The sequence below is a fragment of the Globicephala melas genome, chromosome 3 (genome assembly GCF_963455315.2).
Source record: "Globicephala melas chromosome 3, mGloMel1.2, whole genome shotgun sequence".
In the NCBI taxonomy this organism is placed as follows: Eukaryota; Metazoa; Chordata; class Mammalia; order Artiodactyla; family Delphinidae; genus Globicephala; species Globicephala melas.
The window spans coordinates 168,637,967-168,658,693 of NC_083316.1; the positions used below are offsets into that span (position 1 = coordinate 168,637,967).

General features: G+C 42.7%; 1 long non-coding RNA gene and 1 pseudogene across 1 annotated transcript in view; one reads left to right on the forward strand and one right to left on the reverse strand.

Annotated features, from left to right (window-relative positions):
* LOC115846675 (uncharacterized) overlaps window positions 1-20,727 on the reverse strand; it is a 57,127-nt gene that overhangs the window by 14,376 nt on the left and 22,024 nt on the right. The window contains exon 2 of the long non-coding RNA XR_011377359.1: window positions 19,303-19,428. This is a non-coding gene — a long non-coding RNA (uncharacterized lncRNA). The remainder of the gene's footprint in view (window positions 1-19,302; window positions 19,429-20,727) is intronic.
* LOC115846681 (protein FAM76A pseudogene) lies at window positions 66-2,043 on the forward strand (annotated as a pseudogene).

A 20,727-nucleotide genomic window follows, 5' to 3' on the forward strand; every position in this document is an offset into this window, starting at 1 on the left:
TTAACCTTGCTTTATGCAGGGTTGCTGTAGGGAATGGGGGCTGCTGGGAAGGGTGAGTCACGGAGATGGGGACTGTCGGCCCCTCCTCTATGCTGAGCTGGGGATGGAGGCTAGAGTGGATGGGAGGGGAACTGAGCTGGGGATGGAGGCTAGAGTGGGTGGGAGGGGAATGTAGAACAGGTGGCCAGGAAGCTAAGCCTTTCCTCCTCCTGGCTGCTGCTCTGACGGCCAGAGGACAGGACGAGTCCCAGGCCTGGCTGGGCTCCTGGGCCACAGTGGGGCAGCAGGGATCTGCTGGAGAAGGCAGAGGGAGACTTGGCTTCTGGTCTCAGTTATGCCTGCCTGTGACCTTACAAGTCAGGGGTAAAAAAGCCTGTTGGGAGGAGAGATGAGAACGTGGAGGAAAGCTCCTTGGAGGAAAGGTACTTGGACCAAGCCTCAGGTGTGTCTGTCTGTGGTTGCACAGGCTTCCTAACCAAAACCTCACTTTCAGAGAGCTGACGGTCCTCTGTCCCCAGGACCTGTGCCCTAGATTTTTAACACTGCATCCTCAGTATAATATGCCCTATAATGGCTGCGTCCCTTTTGGGCAACCCCCACCCCCCCCCGCCGGCACGAATATGTGTCAGAAAGTCCGCAGTCACCGGTTAATGCACTTGCTCAAGCGCTGAGCAGTCACCAAACCAATGAAGCCATGTTCTGCGAGGAAAACGTTCATGTGACCTGACCCTAGCATCTTCTTTACAGAACATATATGTTGCATAAAGCGAGACCCACTTCAAAAAAAAAAAAAAATTAACTGAATAGCTCGAATAGCTCCTAAATGTAAGACCTACAACAATAAAACTCTTGGAAGAAAACGGGACAAAAGTTTTGTAACAATGGATTTGGCAATAATTTCCTGGATATGACACCTGGATATGATACCAAAAGCCCAGAACAAAACAGTAAGGACAAATTGGGCTGCTTGAGATTAAAGTTGTGAATCTAAAGACATTCTCATCAGAGTAAAAAGGCAACACATAGAATGTGAGAAAACATTTGCAAATCATGTATCTGATAAGGGATTAATATCCAGAATATAAAGAACTAAAACTCAACAACAAAAAACCAAACACCAAAATGGGCAATGAGCGTGAATAGACATTTCTCCAAAGAGACACACAAGAGAGAAAGCGGCGGGCGGGGCCGGTAGGGCGGTGAGCAACGCCCGCACCAAATGCCGCCAGCACTTCCCCTTCGAGGCGCTGTCTCAGGGGCAGCAGCTGTGCAAGGAATGTCGGCTTGTACCCCCCGTTGTGAAGTGCACCTACTGTAGGACTGAGTACCGGCAGGAGAGTAAAACCAATACAGTATGCGAGAAGTGTGTTCAGAATGTGCAGTTGTGTGGAATGCCCAAACCTCGGCAGCACTGCAGTGTAACTGCAGCATTCACTGGCACCAAAGCCAGTGCTGCACACATTCAGAGAATCCTGTGAACAGGGCAAGCAGCAGGGTGCATTTGACAGGAAAGATGGCAGAAAAAAGCCAGACGGGAAATTGTTACGCTGGCTGTGCACACTTTCATACAAACGGGTCCTTCAGAAGACCAAAGAGCAGAGGAAGCACCTGAGCAGTTGTTCCCGTGCCAGCCACCAGGAGAAGCAGCAAGAAAACACTTCCTACATCTGCAATTCAAAATGAAATCCTAAAGAAAAAATCCAGGCTTGAGTTGATCACAACCAATGGCGATAGCTTTTCCTCAGACCTGACTCTGGACTCACCAGGCACTGACCACTCTGTCACCTTTGCCCAAAGGAAGAAGCAGCCACTCTGAAGAAGATGCCGCATCAAAAGGATCAGATGATTTTAGAGAAGAGAAGAAGGTCACGGAGTTGAAGGCTGATTCTCAATACCAAGCATCTCAGATGAGAGCCAAAATGAACCAGATGGAGAAAACCCACAAACAATTGCAGGCCAAAAACCGAGAGCTCCTGAAGCCAAGCAGCTGCCTTGTCCAAGAACAAGAAGTCAGAGAAGTCAGGAGCTATAACCTCTCCGTGAGAGACCACGAGAGACCACGAGAGACCACAAGGACGCTCCTGGCAATAGCAACGGATTCCTGGGTTAGGGTGGCAACCTGGCTGTTCTCTGGGAATTGCAAGCTTTCTTAAGAAATCTGTTTTACTATAGTTACCCTTCTTTGTGCGATTGCAGTGGGCTGAATGGAAACACCTGCTTTGTGCTGTATTATGACTGCATGCTTGAATGATTTGGGGTTTCAGGCTCGCTCTCTCTCATCTCTCCCTCACTCCCCTCTCTCTATCCCAAACCCTTCTCTCAGTACTACCGTCTCTCTCGTTACTTGTGCATGTGTGTGCTGGTCACTGCAGAATGGCTTTTTGTTTTTGGTCCATCATTGCATCCTGCCACACCCATGAGCAAACACTTTGGCATTAATTACATCACTGCCACCCTCTGAACTTTGAAAACTGCCACCTTAAGACTTGGTACCGTGGAAGAGACTTTTTCTCTCCAATAAACCTTTTGCTTCAGGGTATACTCTTTGGTTTTTTTCCAGGTATATTATGTATGAACTTTATACTACGTATAGCCAGAGTTTTTAAAAAAACAAACTTTTTCTTGATAAAGGAATAATGATAGCCTAGCTCATTCTTCTTGTAAAAGTGATGCCTCTTAAAAAGAAGTCCTGGGGCTTCCCTGATGGCGCAGTGGTTGAGAGTCCGCCTGCCGATGCAGGGGACACGGGTTCGTGCCCCGGTCCGGGAATATCCCGCATGCCGCGGAGCGGCTGGGCCCGTGAGCCAGGGCCGCTGGGCCTGCGCGTCCGGAGCCTGTGCTCCGCAACGGGAGAGGCCACAACAGTGAGAGGCCCGCATACTGCAAAAAAAAAAAAAAGAAGTCCTACTCTCTAGCGTTTAGTAAAAGAATCAGATCTTTTCTTTGTTACCTTGGAGTCTTAAAAACTGATGGCTAAGGTGAAACAATTCAATATGTAAGTATGGAGTTAAGTATCTTCTTACATGCTCTTCCAAGAAATCCTCCAAAAGGCACCTAAGGGCAGAAAGAAAGGTTGTCCAGGTTGTACTGGACACTTCTCTCCCCTACCGCTTTCTTGATTGTTTTATGTGACTGATTTTAAATTCTCACACTGCCACCTATTTTTTAAAAAATACCCTTATATCCGTTGTCATACTGGGCCATTTTCAGGTAACTTTTTTTTTTTTTTACCTGATTCAAAATGGGATAATATTTGGACTACAGAGCATTTTGGAGGTTAGTATGAGCTGCTCTAGTAGGGACCATAAGTCTGACTGGGGCAGTGATATCACTCCACCTCTTCCCCACTCCTCCCTACCCAGCCCTGCTTTTAATGGAAATGTGTTGAAAACAGGTGCTTCTCTATCAAAAGCAGCTTGGCCCCAGCCTGAATTTTGTCCTGTTTTCCCTTCAGGCCTTTTCCAGGTGAGAGGATAGATTGGCATTTCTAGCCATTGTCTCAGGTCCTCTAGATGATGTTTGTGAAAGGAACTAGAGATGTGTAGTGTGCCATGAAACAGGAAAACCAGCTACCTTGGAATCATTAGTGCAGGGGGCGGAACTAGAGTTAGAGGTAATCATAAGGGCAGACGACATTTGTACCTCAGTCTACCAAAAGTGTAGCAGTAAGTTTAACTTGCTAGGCGTTTCCGAGGAGCAAATGCTTCTAATTGGTGAGCATTCTCACAAGGCTCAGCTATGGCCTTAGAAAGGCCCTGTCACAGTCCGATAAATTGTAGCTGGGCCTGTGTGTATTTTTGATTGGACTAGCACAACCAACAGGTGTAATTTAATTAATGGTTACAGGACATAGTACTCCATTATTCCCCCCGGGCTCAAAAAACTCTATCTCATAGGGGTTTAAACCCCCCTTACCCCTTACAAAACTGATGGTCTGCTTTAATATTCACCACCCCCCTACACTGCTTCGTCCCTAGATCTACGTGCACTTTTTTTTAATAAATCAACACTAAATCGGACACAAGCCCCATAATGAAATCATACAAATAATTTTCTACTCCACGGGTTAATGTAGCTTAAATTTTTATAAAGCAAGACACTGAAAATGTCTAGATGGGCATTACTGCCCCATCAACACAAAGGTTTGGTCCTAGCCTTTCTATTAGTTCTTAGCAGACTTACACATGCAAGCATCCGCATCCCAGTGAGAATGCCCTCCAAATCATTAGAGACTAAAAGGAGCGGGTATCGAGCACACTACGCTAGTAGCTCATAATGGCTAACTAGGGTTGGTAAATTTCGTGCCAGCCACCGCGGTCATATGATTGACCCAAATTAACAGACACCCGGCGTAAAGAGTGTCAAGGAGCAATACAAAAATAAAGTCAAGCCTTAATTAAGCTGTAAAAAGCCATAATTAAAATTAAGTTAAACTACGAAAGTAACTTTATCATAAACTGAGTACACGACAACTAAGACCCAAACTGGGATTAGATACCCCACTATGCTTAGTCGTAAACTTAAATAGTCCTAAAACAAGACTATTCGCCAGAGTACTATCGGCAACAGCCCACAACTCAAAGGACTTGGCGGTGCTTCATATCCTTCTAGAGGAGCCTATTCTGTAAACGATAAACCCCGATCAACCTCACCAATCCTTGCTACTTCAGTCTATATACCGCCATCTTCAGCAAACCCTAAAAAAGGAACGAAAGCAAGCACAACTATCGCACATAAAAACGTTAGGTCAAGGCGTAACCTATGGATTGGGAAGAAATGGGCTACATTTTCTATAATAAGAACACCCCTTATAACCCACACGAAAGTTTTTATGAAACCTAAAAACTAAAGGAGGATTTAGCAGTAAATTAAGAATAGAATGCTTAATTGAATAAGGCCATGAAGCACGCACACACCGCCCGTCACCCTCCTCAAGTGCCATAGCAAAGCCCCAGATCGCTAACCCATGCTAAGCAAGCGTACAAGAGGAGACAAGTCGTAACAAGGTAAGCATACCGGAAGGTGTGCTTGGATAAACAAGATGTAGCTTAAATAAAGCATCTAGTTTACACCTGGAAGATTTCACAACTTGTGCACATCTTGAACTATATCTAGCCCATACCCCTCCCCATTACTACTACTATAAGTTAATCAAATAAAACATTTACCATACATTTAAAGTATAGGAGATAGAAATTTAAATATCAGTGGCGCTATAGAGAAAGTACTGTAAGGGAAAAGATGAAAGAATTATTAAAAGTAGAAAAAAGCAAAGCTTACCCCTTGTACCTTTTGCATAATGACTTAACTAGTAATAATTTAGCAAAGAGATCTTAAGTTAAATTACCCAAAACCAGACGAGCTACTTACAAGCAGTAACTAGAACAAACTCATCTATGTGGCAAAATAGTGAGAAGACTTGTAAGTAGAGGTGAAAAGCCTAACGAGCCTGGCGATAGCTGGTTGTCCAAGAAAGGAATTTCAGTTCAACATTAAACAATACTAAAAACCACAGCAAGTTTCAACGTATGTTTAATTGTTAGTCTAAAAAGGTACAGTTTTTTAGAAATGGATACAACCTTTACTAGAGAGTAATATAAAACTTAAACCATAGTTGGCCTAAAAGCAGCCACCAATTAAGAAAGCGTTCAAGCTCAACAACAAAAATAAGTTTTAATTTCAACAATAAGTAAAATAACTCCTGGCCTGACTATTGGACTAATCTATTTAATTATAGAAGAAATACTGTTAACATGAGTAACAAGAAAAATTTTCTCCTCGCACAAGCTTATATCAGTGACTGATAATATACTGATAGTTAACAGCCAATAAATATAACCTAACACTCAACTATTTATTAAACATACTGTTAACCCAACACAGGTGTGCACCAAGGAAAGATTAAAAAAAGTAAAAGGAACTCGGCAAACACAAACCCCACCTGTTTACCAAAAACATCACCTCTAGCATAACCAGTATTAGAGGCACTGCCTGCCCAGTGACAATCGTTAAACGGCCGCGGTATCTTGACCGTGCAAAGGCAGCATAATCACTTGTTCTCTAAATAAGGACTTGTATGAATGGCCACATGAGGGTTTTACCGTCTCTTACTTTTAATCAGTGAAACTGACCTCCCCGTGAAGAGGCGGGGATAACACAATAAGACGAGAAGACCCTATGGAGCTTTAATTAATCAACCCAAAAACCACAAAATAATACCACCAAGGGATAACAAAGCTTTATATGAGTTGACAATTTTGGTTGGGGTGCCCTCGGAGTATAAAAAGCCCTCCGAGTGATTAAAACCTAGGCCTACTAGCCAAAGTATAATATCACTTATTGATCCAAAATTTTGATCAACGGAACAAGTTACCCTAGGGATAACAGCGCAATCCTATTCTAGAGTCCATATCGACAATAGGGTTTACGACCTCGATGTTGGATCAGGACATCCTAATGGTGCAGCAGCTATTAAGGGTTCGTTTGTTCAACGATTAAAGTCCTACGTGATCTGAGTTCAGACCGGAGTAATCCAGGTCGGTTTCTATCTATTACGCATTTCTCCCAGTACGAAAGGACAAGAGAAATAAGGCCAACTTTAAAAAAGCGCCTTCAAACAATTAGTGACCCAGTCTCAACCTAATAAACTAGCGCAAACATACTCTGCCCAAGACCAGGGCTTTGTTGAAGTGGCAGAGTACAGCAATTGCATAAAACTTAAGCTTTTATACCCAGAGGTTCAAATCCTCTCTTCAACAAATGTTTATAATTAACATTTTAACACTCATCCTTCCCATTCTTTTAGCTGTAGCATTTCTAACATTAGTAGAACGCAAAATCCTAGGCTACATACAACTCCGAAAAGGACCAAACATCGTAGGTCCATATGGCTTATTACAACCCTTCGCCGATGCAATCAAACTATTCACCAAAGAACCCTTACGACCAGCCACTTCCTCCACCACCATATTCATCATCGCACCCGTACTCGCACTAACCCTGGCCCTCACAATATGAGCTCCCCTACCCATAGCACACCCCCTCATCAACATAAACCTAGGCGTACTCTTCATATTAGCAATATCAAGCCTAGCTGTCTACTCTATTCTATGATCCGGATGAGCTTCTAATTCAAAATACGCCTTAATCGGAGCACTACGAGCAGTAGCACAAACAATCTCACATGAAGTAACATTAGCTATTATTCTTCTATCTGTACTTCTAATAAATGGCTCCTTCACTCTATCCACACTAAACACTACACAAGAAAAACTATGACTACTCTTCCCCTCATGACCATTAGCCATAATATGATTTATTTCCACGTCAGCAGAAACTAACCGAGCCCCTTTCGACCTCACAGAAGGAGAATCAGAACTCGTATCTGGCTTTAATGTAGAATATGCAGCAGGCCCTTTCGCCCTGTTCTTCCTAGCAGAATAGGCTAACATTATCATAATAAACATATTCACAACTATCTTATTTCTAGGAGCATTCCACGACCCCTACACACCAGAACTATGCACAACAAACCTAATCATTAAATCACTACTATTAACAATATCCTTCCTATGAATCCGAGCATCCTACCCCCGATTCCGATATGACCAACTAATACACATCCTCTGAAAAAACTTCCTCCCACTGACACTAGCTCTCTGCATATGACACATCTCACTGCCCATTATAGCAGCAGGCATCCCACCCCAAACATAAAATAAGAAATATGTCTTACAAAAGAATTACTTTGATAGAGTAAATAATAGAGGTTTGAGTCCTCATTTCTAGAATAATAGGAATCGAACCTACCCTTAAGAATTCAAAATTCTCCGTGCTACCACACTACACCATAATCTATAGTAAGGTCAGCTAAATAAGCTACCGTACCCCGGAAATGTTGGTTCATATCCTTCCCATACTAATTAACCCATTCGTCTCCATCACCCTATTAACAACCCTCGTCCTAAGCACAATAATTGTAACCATTAGCTCCCATTGACTGTTCGCCTGAATTGGACTAGAAATAAACATGATAGCCATCACTCCTATCATAATAAAAAAACCTAATCCTCGAGCCACAGAAGCCTCAGCCAGATACTTTCTAACACAAGCCACAGCATCCTCATTACTCATACTAGCAATTATTATTAACCTAATACACTCCAGCCAATGAACTATCATAAAATTATTCGACCCAACAGCATCCGTTCTAATAACAATAGCTTTAGCCATTAAACTAGGATTATCCCCTTTTCACTTTTGAGTACCAGAAGTTACACAAGGTGTTCCCCTAAGCACAGGACTAATTCTACTTACGTGACAAAAACTCGCACCCATCTCAATCCTTTATCAAATCTCACCATCAATCAATCTACACCTAATAATCACTATATCCTTTCTATCGATTCTAATCGGAGGCTGAGGTGGACTAAACCAAACGCAACTCCGAAAAATCATAGCCTACTCATCAATTGCTCACATAGGATGAATAACCGCTATTTTATTATACAACCCAGCCCTCACCCTACTAAATCTATTAATTTACATTGTAATAACCTTCACCATATTTATGCTACTTATCCAAAACTCCACTACCACCACACTACTACTATCCCAAACATGAAATACAATACCTGTTATAACAACCTTTACTATGCTCACCGTACTCTCCATAGGAGGACTTCCTCCACTCACAGGCTTTATACCCAAATGAATGATTATTCAAGAACTAACAAAAAATGATACCCTCATCCTACCCACCCTCATAGCCATCACAGCTCTACTCAACCTATATTTCTATATACGCCTTACCTACTCCACAGCATTAACCCTATTCCAACAACATAAAAATAAAATGACAATTCTACTCCACAAAACAGATAACCCTTCTACCAACAGCAATCGTACTATCCACAATACTTCTACCTCTTACACCAGCACTCTTTGTCCTACTATAGGGGTTTAGGTTAAATAAGACCAAGAGCCTTCAAAGCCCTAAGCAAGTATAATTCTACTTAACCCCTGCCCAATAAGGATTGCAAGACCATATCTCACATCAATTGAATGCAAATCAAACACTTTAATTAAGCTAAATCCTCACTAGATTGGAGGGATACATCTCCCACGAACTTTTAGTTAACAGCTAAATACCCTAATAAACTGGCTTCAATCTACTTCTCCCGCCGCGAGAAAAAAAAGGCGGGAGAAGTCCCGGCAGGATTGAAGCTGCTTCTTTGAATTTGCAATTCAAAATGATTACTCACCACAGGACTTGGCAAAAAGAGGACTTCACCCCTGTCTTTACATTTACAGTCTAATGCCTACTCGGCCATTTTACCCATGTTCATAAACCGATGACTATTCTCTACCGATCACAAAGACATTGGTACCCTGCATTTACTATCTGGCGCCTGGGCAGGAATAGTGGGTACTGGTCTGAGCTTGCTGATTCGTGCTGAATTAGGTCAGCCTGGCACGCTTATCGGAGACGACCAACTTTATAATGTTCTAGTAACAGCCCACGCCTTCGTAATCATTTTCTTTATGGTTATACCTATCATAATTGGGGGATCTGGAAACTGACTAGTTCCCTTGATAATTGGAGCCCCTGATATAGCATTCCCTCGTCTAAACAACATAAGCTTCTGACTACTTCCCCCTTCCTTTCTACTACTGACAGCATCTTCAATCACTGAAGCCGGCGCAGGCACAGGCTGAACTGTATATCCTCCTCTAGCCGGAAACCTAGCACACGCAGGAGCCTCAGTAGACCTTACTATTTTCTCTCTACATTTAGCCAGTATATCTTCAATCCTGGGGGCTATTAACTTCATTACAACTATTATTAATATAAAACCGCCCGCTATAACCCAATACCAAACACCTCTCTTCGTGTGATCAGTCTTGGTCACAGCAGTTTTACTCTTACTGTCGCTACCCGTCTTAGCAGCCGGAATTACCATACTATTAACTGATCGAAACCTAAACACAACCTTTTTCGACCCGGCAGGAGGAGGCAACCCAATCCTGTATCAACACCTGTTCTGATTTTTTGGCCATCCCGAAGTATATATTCTAGTTCTGCCCGGCTTCGGAATAATTTCACATTATCGTTACCTATTATTCGGGGAAAAAAGAACCTTTCGGGTATATTGGAATAGTATGAGCTATAGTGTCTATTGGTTTCCTGGGTTTTACTGTATGAGCTCATCATATATTTACAGTTGGAACAGACGTAGATACACGAGCATACTTTACATCGGCCACTATAATTATTGCTATTCCTACAGGAGTAAAAGTCTTCAGCTGACTGGCAACACTTCACGGAGGAAATATTAAATGATCTCCCGCCCTAATATGAGCTTTAGGCTTTATTTTCTTATTCACAGTAGGAGGTCTAACTGGTATTATCCTGGCTAATTCATCCCTAGACATTATTCTCCACGACACCTATTATGTAGTTGCCCATTTTCACTATGTGCTTTCAACAGGAGCTGTCTTCGCCATCATAGGAGGTTTCGTCCACTGATTTCCACTATTTTCAGGCTATACACTTAACCCAACATGAACAAAAATCCAATTTATAATTATATTCGTAGGTGTAAATATGACATTCTTTCCACAGCACTTGCTAGGCCTATCTGGAATACCTCGCCGATACTCCGACTATCCAGATGCCTACACAACATGAAATACCATCTCATCAATAGGCTCCTTTACCTCACTGACAGCAGTCATACTGATAATCTTCATTATCTGAGAAGCATTCGCATCTAAACGGGAAGTACTGGCAGTAGACCTCACCTCCACAAACCTTGAATGACTAAACGGATGTCCTCCACCATATCACACATTTGAGGAACCAGTATATGTCAACCTAAAATATTCAAGAAAGGAAGGAATCGAACCCCCTCTAATCGGTTTCAAGCCAACATCATAACCATTATGTCTTTCTTTATGAGTGAGATATTAGTAAAGTCTTACGTAACTTTGTCAAAGTTAAATCACAAGTGAAAATCCTGTATATCTCCATGGCATACCCCTTCCAACTAGGCTTACAAGACGCAGCATCACCTGTTATAGAAGAACTCCTACAGTTTCATGACCACGCATTACTGATTGTTTTCCTAATTAGCTCCCTAGTCCTCTATATTATTACCCTAATACTTACAACCAAATTAACACACACTAGTACAACAGACGCTCAAGAAGTAGAAACTATTTGAACTGTCCTCCCTGCCGTTATCTTAATTATAATCGCCTACCTTCTCTACGAATTCTCTACATAATAGACGAAATTAACAATCCCTCCCTTACCGTAAAAACAATAGGACATCAATGATATTGAAGCTATGAATATACTGACTACGAAGACCTAAATTTTGACTCCTACATGATTCCAACCTCGGACCTAAAACCAGGAGAACTACGATTGCTAGAAGTAGATAATCGAATGGTCCTACCCATACAAATAACAATCCGAATACTAGTTTCCTCAGAAGATGTATTACACTCATGAGCTGTTCCTTCCCTGGGTCTAAAAACAGATGCAATTCCTGGACGCCTAAACCAAACAACCCCAATATCAACACGACCTGGCCTGTTCTGTGGACAATGTTCAGAAATCTGTGGCTCAAATCACAGCTTTATGCCAATCGTTCTCGAATTAGTACCCTTGGAGAACTTTGAAAAATGATCTGCATCCATATTATAACTTCATTAAGAAGCTGAACTAGCGTTAACCTTTTAAGTTAAAGATTGAGAGTTATAAACTCCCCTTAGTGATATGCCACAACTAGATACATCAACATGGCTCCTTACCATTCTCTCTATGACCTTTACCCTCTTTGCATTACTTCAACTAAAAATCTCAAAGCATTTTTATTCTCCTTCCCCCAAACCAATGTGCACTAAATTACAAAAACAACAAACCCCCTGAAATTACACATGAACGAAAATCTATTTGCCCCTTTCATAATCCCGATTATACTAGGTATTCCTATCACTACTCTAATTATTATATTTCCCACCATACTATTCCCAACATCAAATCGATTAATCAACAATCGTATAATCGCTATCCAACAATGACTAACCAAACTCACATCAAAGCAACTGATAGTTACACATAACCACAAAGGACAAACCTGATCTCTAATACTTATCTCACTTTTCCTATTCATCGCTTCCACAAATCTTCTTGGAATACTACCCCACTCATTTACACCCACTACTCAACTCTCTATAAATTTAGGCATAGCTATTCCATTATGAGCTGGCACTGTCTTTATCGGTTTCCGTAACAAGACAAAAATATCCCTAGCCCACCTTCTACCACTAGGCACACCCACTTTCCTGATCCCTATATTAGTAATAATCGAAACTATCAGCCTATTTATTCAGCCTTTAGCTCTAGCAGTACGGCTAACAGCGAACGTCACAGCAGGTCACCTATTACTACACCTAATCGGAAGTGCAACTCTTGCATTAATAGATACTAGTCTATTCACAGCCCTCAGCACATTCACCATCCTCACCTTATTAATCATCCTCGAATTCGCCGTAGCCCTAATCCAAGCCTACGTATTCACCTTACTAGTAAGCCTATACTTGCAGGACAATACATAATGACCCACCAAACCCACTCATATCATATAGTAAACCCCAGTCCTTGACCACTTACAGGAGCTCTCTCAGCATTTCTTATAACATCAGGCCTAATCATATGATTCCACTTCAACTCAATAATCTTACTGACTTTAAGCTTTTTGACAAATACCCTAACAATATACCAATGATGACGAGATATCGTCTGAGAAAGCACCTTCCAAGGCCACCACACACCAACCGTTGAAAAAGGACTTCGATATGGCATAATCTTATTTATCTTATCAGAAGTGCTATTCTTTACAGGCTTCTTCTGAGCCTTCTACCATTCAAGTCTTGCCCCTACTCCCGAATTAGGAGGCTCCTGACCACCACAGGTATTCACCCTCTAAATCCACTAGAAGTCCCACTCCTCAATACCTCCGTGCTATTAGCTTCCGGTGTATCTATCACTTGAGCCCATCAGTCTCATGGAAGGCGACCGCAAACACATACTCCAAGCTCTTCTCATCACAATCATACTCGGCCTCTATTTCACCCTACTTCAAGCATCAGAATACTATGAAGCCCCATTTACAATCTCAGACGGAGTCTACGGCTCTACCTTCTTCGTAGCCACAGGCTTCCACGGACTACACGTCATCATCGGATCAACTTTCCTTATCGTCTGCTTTATACGCCAATTAATGTTCCACTTTACATCAAACCACCACTTTGGCTTCGAAGCCGCTGCTCGATACTGACATTTCGTAGACGTTGTATGATTCTTCCTCTATGTATCAATCTATTGATGAGGTTCGTAGTCCTTTTAGTATTAACAAGTACAACTGACTTCCAATCAGTTAGTTTCGGTACACCCCGAAAAAGAACAATAAACCTTCTATTAACGCTACTAACGAACACAACCCTAGCCTTACTGCTCATACTTATCGCTTTTTGACTCCAACTAAACGTCTATGCAGAAAAAAACAGCCCTTACGAATGTGGCTTTGACCCAATAGGATCTGCTTGCCTTTTTCCATAAAATTTTTCCTAGTAGCAATTACTTTCCTCCTCTTCGACCTAGAAATTGCCCTCCTGCTCCCCTTACCTTGAGCAATCCAAACAAATAACTTAACAACAATACTCCTTATGGCCCTATTCCTAATCTCCCTACTAGCAGCTAGCCTAGCCTATGAATGAACCCAAAAAGGCCTAGAATGAGATAAATATAATACTTAGTTTAAAATAAAACAATGTTTTATGCACGTAATTGGACAGAGCCATGTTACTTATCTATCACTCTAGTAGAGGATGTAATTTTCCCTTCTAAGCAAGGGAAATGGCAGCGCTAAATAGTTTTGTAACTTTTGAATGAGAAACGTTTAGGTAAAAAACTGTCAGATAATATTTTTCAGATGCATTTACATTGACTATGGGGAAAAAACTGAAAAAAGTCATTTTTTTTTAAATTTTTAAAGACTTGAGAAATTCTGTTACATGAAGTGACAATGTAAAAACCACATTTAGTTTTATACTAAATCTTTTTTTAAGGTCTTGGCATTTAATATAAAGCAAATCCACACATTTTCTAACTTTCCACAAGTTCTAAAAAGGGAAGGCAGAAACCTCAGTCTTGAAATTTTGGTTTTTAAAAATCATGACACTGTTTTACCATGAAATTGAGTAGCTAACTTTTGGTAACATCTTTTGTTTATTTGTATGTTTGTAATAATGGACCTTTTAAAACACAGGAATGTTTTCATTTGTACAGACTTTGAAAAATGTGTGTTAATAAAAATTCATATTGAATAAAAAAAAGAAAAAAAAAGAAACATACGAGTGGCCAATAAGCACATGAAAAGATGCTCAGAATCACTAATCATTAGGGAAATGCAAACCAAAACTACAATAAGGTATCACCTCACACACATTAGGATGGCTGTTATCAAAAAGAAAAAAAAAAAACCCAGAAAGCAAGTATGGACAAGGATGTGGAAAAACTGGAATCCTTGTGCACTGCTGGTAGGGATGTAAGATGTAAAGCAGTTGTGGAAACAGTATGGTAGTTCCTCAGAAAACTGAAAGAATTACCATATTCTCCCGCAATTCCGCTTCTGGGTATATACCCTTAAAGTACTGAAAGTAGGGTCTCCAAGATGCTTGTTTACCCATGTTCATGGCAGCATGATTCCCAATCGTTAAAGTATGTAAAGCAATGTAAGTGTTCAAAGAGTGAATGGATACACAAAGTGTGGTCCATCTACACTGGAATAAAAGGAAGGAAATTCTTTACTATGCTACAACATGCATGAACCTTGAGGGCATTATGTTCATGGAATCAGCTAATCACGAGTGACAAATACTGTATGATTCTACTTATAGGAGGTATGGAGTCACATCTCATAAAGACAGTAGAATGGTGGTTGCAGGGGCTGGGGGGAGGGAGTATGAATTACTGTTTCAGTTTTACAAGATGAAGAGTTATGGGCTTGGATTATGATGGTTGCACAACAATGTGAATGTATTTAATACCACTTAAAATGGTTAAGATGGTAAATTTTATGTGTATCTATGATTTTAAAAAATCGTTTTTAGAAGGATGCGAAAAGACAATAAAACTGTATATATCCATTACTTTCCTACAACACTTTTCAATTTTTATTTCTACTCCACTCATTTCTCCACATAATTTTGAAGAAACTCTCAGATATACCATTTAATCCATGAATATTAGGGAATATATGTTTTTTAAAAAACATAATCCGAAGTCCATTATCACACCTAAAAATAAACAACCTGCGTTTACCATATTCAAATAACCACGAGCAGCAGTCAGCTTCCCTAATGATCACTACAGGGATATAACAAGATCCATACATTTCCTTTTGTTCAAATGTCCTTGATCTGAGAAGCGTTTAGTACCCGGAATATAAAGAACTCTTTCAGCAAGGCAACCTAGTTTTCAAAAATGGGCAACAGACTTGAACAGACATTTGTCTAATGAAGATACATAGTCAGCAAATACACGAGTAGAAGTTCAATATCATTGGTCACTGAGGCTGTCACGGCATACCCACTATGGGGATTATAATTTAAAAAAAATAAAACACAGGTTTTCCCAAAAGATGTGGAGAAATAGGAAACCTTGTGCACTGCCGATGGGAATGTAAATGGTGCAGGTGCAGCCACTATGGAAAACAGTTTGGCAGTACCTCAGAAAGTCAAAGAATCACCACAGGACCCAGCAACTCCACTCGCAGGTATCCGCCTCACAGAGATGAATACTTAGGTGCACACGGAAACTTGTACACGGATGCTCAGAGCAGCAGGGGTTTTCTTCCACAACCAAAAGGTGGAAACAACCCCAATATCTATCAACGTACGAATGGATAGGCAAACTGTGGTGCACACAGACACAGTGGAATCACATGCTGCCATAAAAAGGAAAGAGGTGCTGACACAGGCTGCAACGTGCATGAGCCACAAAACATTACGCTGAGTAAACACCAGACCCAAATGATCACATATTGTGTGACTGGGTTTTTTTGTGGGGGGGGGGGTGGCCACGCAGCATGGCACGTGGGAACTTGGTTCCCCAACCAGGGGTCCAACCTGCACCCCCTGCAGGGAGAGTCTTAACCACTGGACCACCAGGGAAGTCCCCGTGTGACTGCTTTTATAAAAAATCACCAGAACGGGCAAATCCATACAGGCAGACAGTAGATGAGCGCTTGCCAGGAAGGCTACAGGGGAAATAGGGAGCCACTGCTTAAAGGGCACAAGGTGTCCTGGCGTGAGGAAGAGGCTTTCACATTAGAGACGGTGGTTGCACAACACAGTGAACGGACCAAATTGTATATTATTAAACGGTTAGCTGTAGGTTTGTGAATTTCATCTCGATTTTTTTACAAAGCCGTGCAGATCTTTGCAAAAGACCGTCTAGATTTGGGGATATTTCCATTGACTGTGTTTGGTAACCTAGGACCCTGTCTTCGGGGAAAAAACATTTTCATTTCTAGGAAATTTCTGTGTTACAGTTGCCCTACTCTGTTTAGAGGTTTAAATGCCACTGCAGGGACTTCCCTCGTGGTCCAGTGGTTAAGACTCCACGCTCCCAATGCAGGGGACCCGAGTTCGATCCCTGGTCACGGAACTAGATCCCGCATGTGACAACTAAGAGCCCACATGTCACAACTAAAGATCCCGTGTGCCGCAACTAATAAAGATCGCGTGTGCCGCAACTAAGACCCAGTGCAGCCAAATAAATATTTTAAAAAAATAAATGCAGGGCTTCCCCGGTGGCAAAGTGGTTGAGAGTCCGCCTGCCGATGCAGGGGACGCAGGTTCGTGACCCGGTCCGGGAAGATCCCACATGCCGCAGAGCAGCTGGGCCCGTGAGCCATGGCCGCTGAGCCTGCGCATCCGGAGCCTGTGCTCCGCAACGGGAGAGGCCACAACAGTGAGAGGCCTGCGTACCGCAAAAAGAAATAAATAAATAAATGCAACTGCACAGCCATTGTCGCATCAGAGGAGTCATCTGATCATTTTGCATCAAAAAAAAAAAAAAAAAGGCAGGCGAGACTAATCCTATTCCAAGTACAGACATTCTCTGGACAAAATCTGTAATAAAGTTCTGGGTACCACACAGTAGGGTCTTGAAGCTGGACTTCATCTGCTTGTGGACAAAAGAACGGGCTGCCTGACAGCCCAACAGCTGTCCTGGCACATACTGCCGGCGCTCACAGAATGGTCGGCGGGTTCTGTTAAACAATCCGTGGGGCATAAAACCACACTGCCGCTCTGATGGGGATGGAGAACACCCAGAAGGCCACTGCACAGTCATGTCTAAAAACACAAGAAGGATTGCCCAAACCAAAAATAAGACCAGCTCTCAAACCTATTGTATCAATATTTGGAGGAACTTTCTCCACTTTCCCCAATTACAAGTTAGCTCCACTCCATTTTTCCAGCTCTGTAGGTAAGAATTCCTAAAATCCTTTCCATACACTACCCCATGAGTACGTCCAGTCCACAAATCCTGCTTCCTTGCTCCTTCCACAAACCTGGCGGACACGGGGCGAGATCCCCTGATCAGGTCTCTCACACCGTCCACGTGAGCGAACATACGGCTCCTCGTGGACTCACTGCAGTCAGTAAGCGGACGCTATTCCACCATAACTGTGCTGCTGGGTGTGAGGAAGGAATAAAGGTTCTCCCACGTCTCACACTTACAAGGTGAGTGCTTTTATATATCGTGTAATGATGACGAGAGCCTTTCCCGCATTCCTTATATTCCCAAGACTTTATTCCATTATGAGCAGTCACGGGTCTTCTAAGGACACAGCAATAAGTAAGAACCTTGCCATGTTCTTTCCCTTCATAGGTTTTCTGCTCACTTGTGACCACTCCCATGTCTGAAAAGATGAGTGACGGTAGAGTTCTGCCACATTCCTCACGTGGCATTTACCAGGGAGACATGTTTCTGAAGAGGAGAGAAAAAGAAAGGCCGTCCCACATTCCTGACACGGATAAGTTTTGTCCACAGCGTGAGATCTCACATCAGCGCTTAGATACGAGACCCGTCTGCCCAGCCTCACACTGAAGGCGGGGGTCTAGACTTGGGTATCCACTGAAGCCCCCCAGCACTCGGTACATTTGTAGGATTCGACTCCAGCAGCGTGTCTTTGTTTCACAGTAAGACTGTAGTCTCGCTTTGGTTTCTCCCCACTGATCATCTACAGCACTGTTGTCCCACATATGGACGAAGTACATTAACAATTCGTAATCGGGCTTCCCTGGTGGCGCAGGGTTTAAGCATCCGCCTGCCAATGCAGGGGACACGGATTCCAGCCCTGGTCTGGGAAGATCCCACATGCCGCGGAGCAACTGGGCCCACATGCCACAACTACTGAGCCTGCGCTCTAGAGCCCATGTGCCAAAACTACTGAGCCTGCGTTCTAGAGCCCGTGAGCCATAACTACTGAGCCCGCGAGCCACAACTACTGAAGCCCGCGCACCTAGAGCCCATGCTCCGCAACAAAAGAAGCCACTGAAATGAGAAGCCCACACACCGCAACAAAGATCCAACGCAGCCAAAAATAAATATTTTTAAAAATTCATAATCATTAATGATGTAAGGACTGATAGTTTTTCACGATTATTATAACGACACATTTCCCAATATTTGTGACTATGTTTTTGATGCTGCAGTGTGTTTTAAGCATAGTATTCCTCGGATAAGGGTGCCCCAACCCAACATTTGAAAACTATGCTCGCTTATCAGTTTAAGGAGCCTCAAGAGAGAAATAAAAAGTCAGCTTAGGGACTTCCTGGTGGTCCAGTGGTTAAGGCTCCACACTCCCAATGCAGGGGGGGCCCGGGTTCAATCCCTGGTGGGGGAACTAGATAACCGCATGCTGCAAGGAAGATCTCACACGTGGCAACGAAGATCCCGTGTGCCGCAACTAAGACCCAGTGCAGCCAAATAAATATTTTTTTTAAAAGTCAGCTTCAAACATCTTAAAAGATGTTTAAGCAGATCTTTGTTTTCACAGTAAAGCTGTTCATTAGTCTCAAGACTCCATGAGGCCTCTGACCACGTCTGTGTGTCTGCTAACGTGTGCCCGCTTCTCAGCCCTAACCTTGGAACAAGGTCAACAGAGTAAGATAGGTTGTTCTCTGAAAGGACAAGTGAAGGAATGATGCCACCCCTACCTGCTGAGGCCAAGTTCCTGAAGGTTTGAAGCCTCACATCTCTGTAGAGTTCCTCTGAACAGGACTTAGCAAAGCCCACTCTGCCCAGGTGAAGTCCGCAGCCACATCCTCAGAGACCACTGAGTCCTGAAACAGAACACATGTGTTAGAGCAACAAACCCACGTCCTCCAGTACAAGCAGGAAGGCTGGTGCAGCTCACAGCCCAGGGGAACTGGACTCAATCATGCTACGTTCGCCCAAGGCTCTGTCGTCCTCCAGCTTCAAATCTAAGCCTTAGGGGTCAGACCTTTCCACTCTATCCAGAGTCCTCTTGTTCACTGATCTCATCACATCCCACAGATCTAACAGCACCTGTGACAGCTTTTTTTTTTTTTCCTTTTTTTGCCAAGCCACGGCAGCATGCAAGGTCCTAGTTCCCCGACCACAGACTGAACCCACGCCCCCTCAAGTGGAAGCATGGAGTCTTAAGCACTGGACTGCCAGGGAATTCCCCAAGCACCTCTGACATCCTGAACTTATTTCCCCAGCAGTTACATTGTGACCATTCCTGGTTTCTTTTGTCCCCATGTGCACTATGAAGAAGTGCCAGAAATGCTCTAGAAATGAACCATGTCTCTGCATCAAGATCACCCATTTCAAATGACAACAACTATTTCATCTCCCTTTTCCTTGCCCAACACAGCTATCGGCACATGAGACAAGCATCAGATCTACAGAGGTGGTTAACAATGGGAAAACACTGAAGGACGGGGGAGGTGGTATTCTTTTTAATGCACCTCCCAAACTGTCAGAAACCCAGAGGGAAATTAGAACGACCACCACCAGTCTCGACTGGCCATCTTTCTGGAAGAACACTAGGCCATTAAGAGAACACAGGCCTACCCTGCACCGCAACGAAGAGTAGCCCCCACTCGCCACAACTAGAGAAAGGCTGCGCAAGCAAGAAAGACTCAATGCAGCCAAAAATAAATTAAAAAATAATAAATTAAAAAGAACACAGGCCTATTTTCCCAATCGGAATATTATTTTGGAGAATTTTTAGTTTGGACGTAAGCGTTAAGTTTTGTGCAAATTAACTGTGAGGGAGAAGCGCAAAGCTCTTGACACTGAACCCAAGGCCCAAAAGAAGTAAACAACAGGATTCTGTGAATTCAGATCCATCATGACAGGAACATGAAAACACCAAACACCCGTCAAGGTAAAGGTCATAATGTCTGGCATCTGATCAAATATAAGACATTCGAAAAAGCTGAAATGTAGGGACTTCCCTGGCGGTCCAGTGGTTAAGACTCCACGCTTCTACTGCAGGGGGCATGGTTTCCATCCCTGATCGGGGAACTAAGATCTCACGTGCCTCCAGGTGTGGCCAAAAAAGAAATAAAAATTTTTAAAAGGTTGAAATGCAAGACTCATGGTGATGAGAC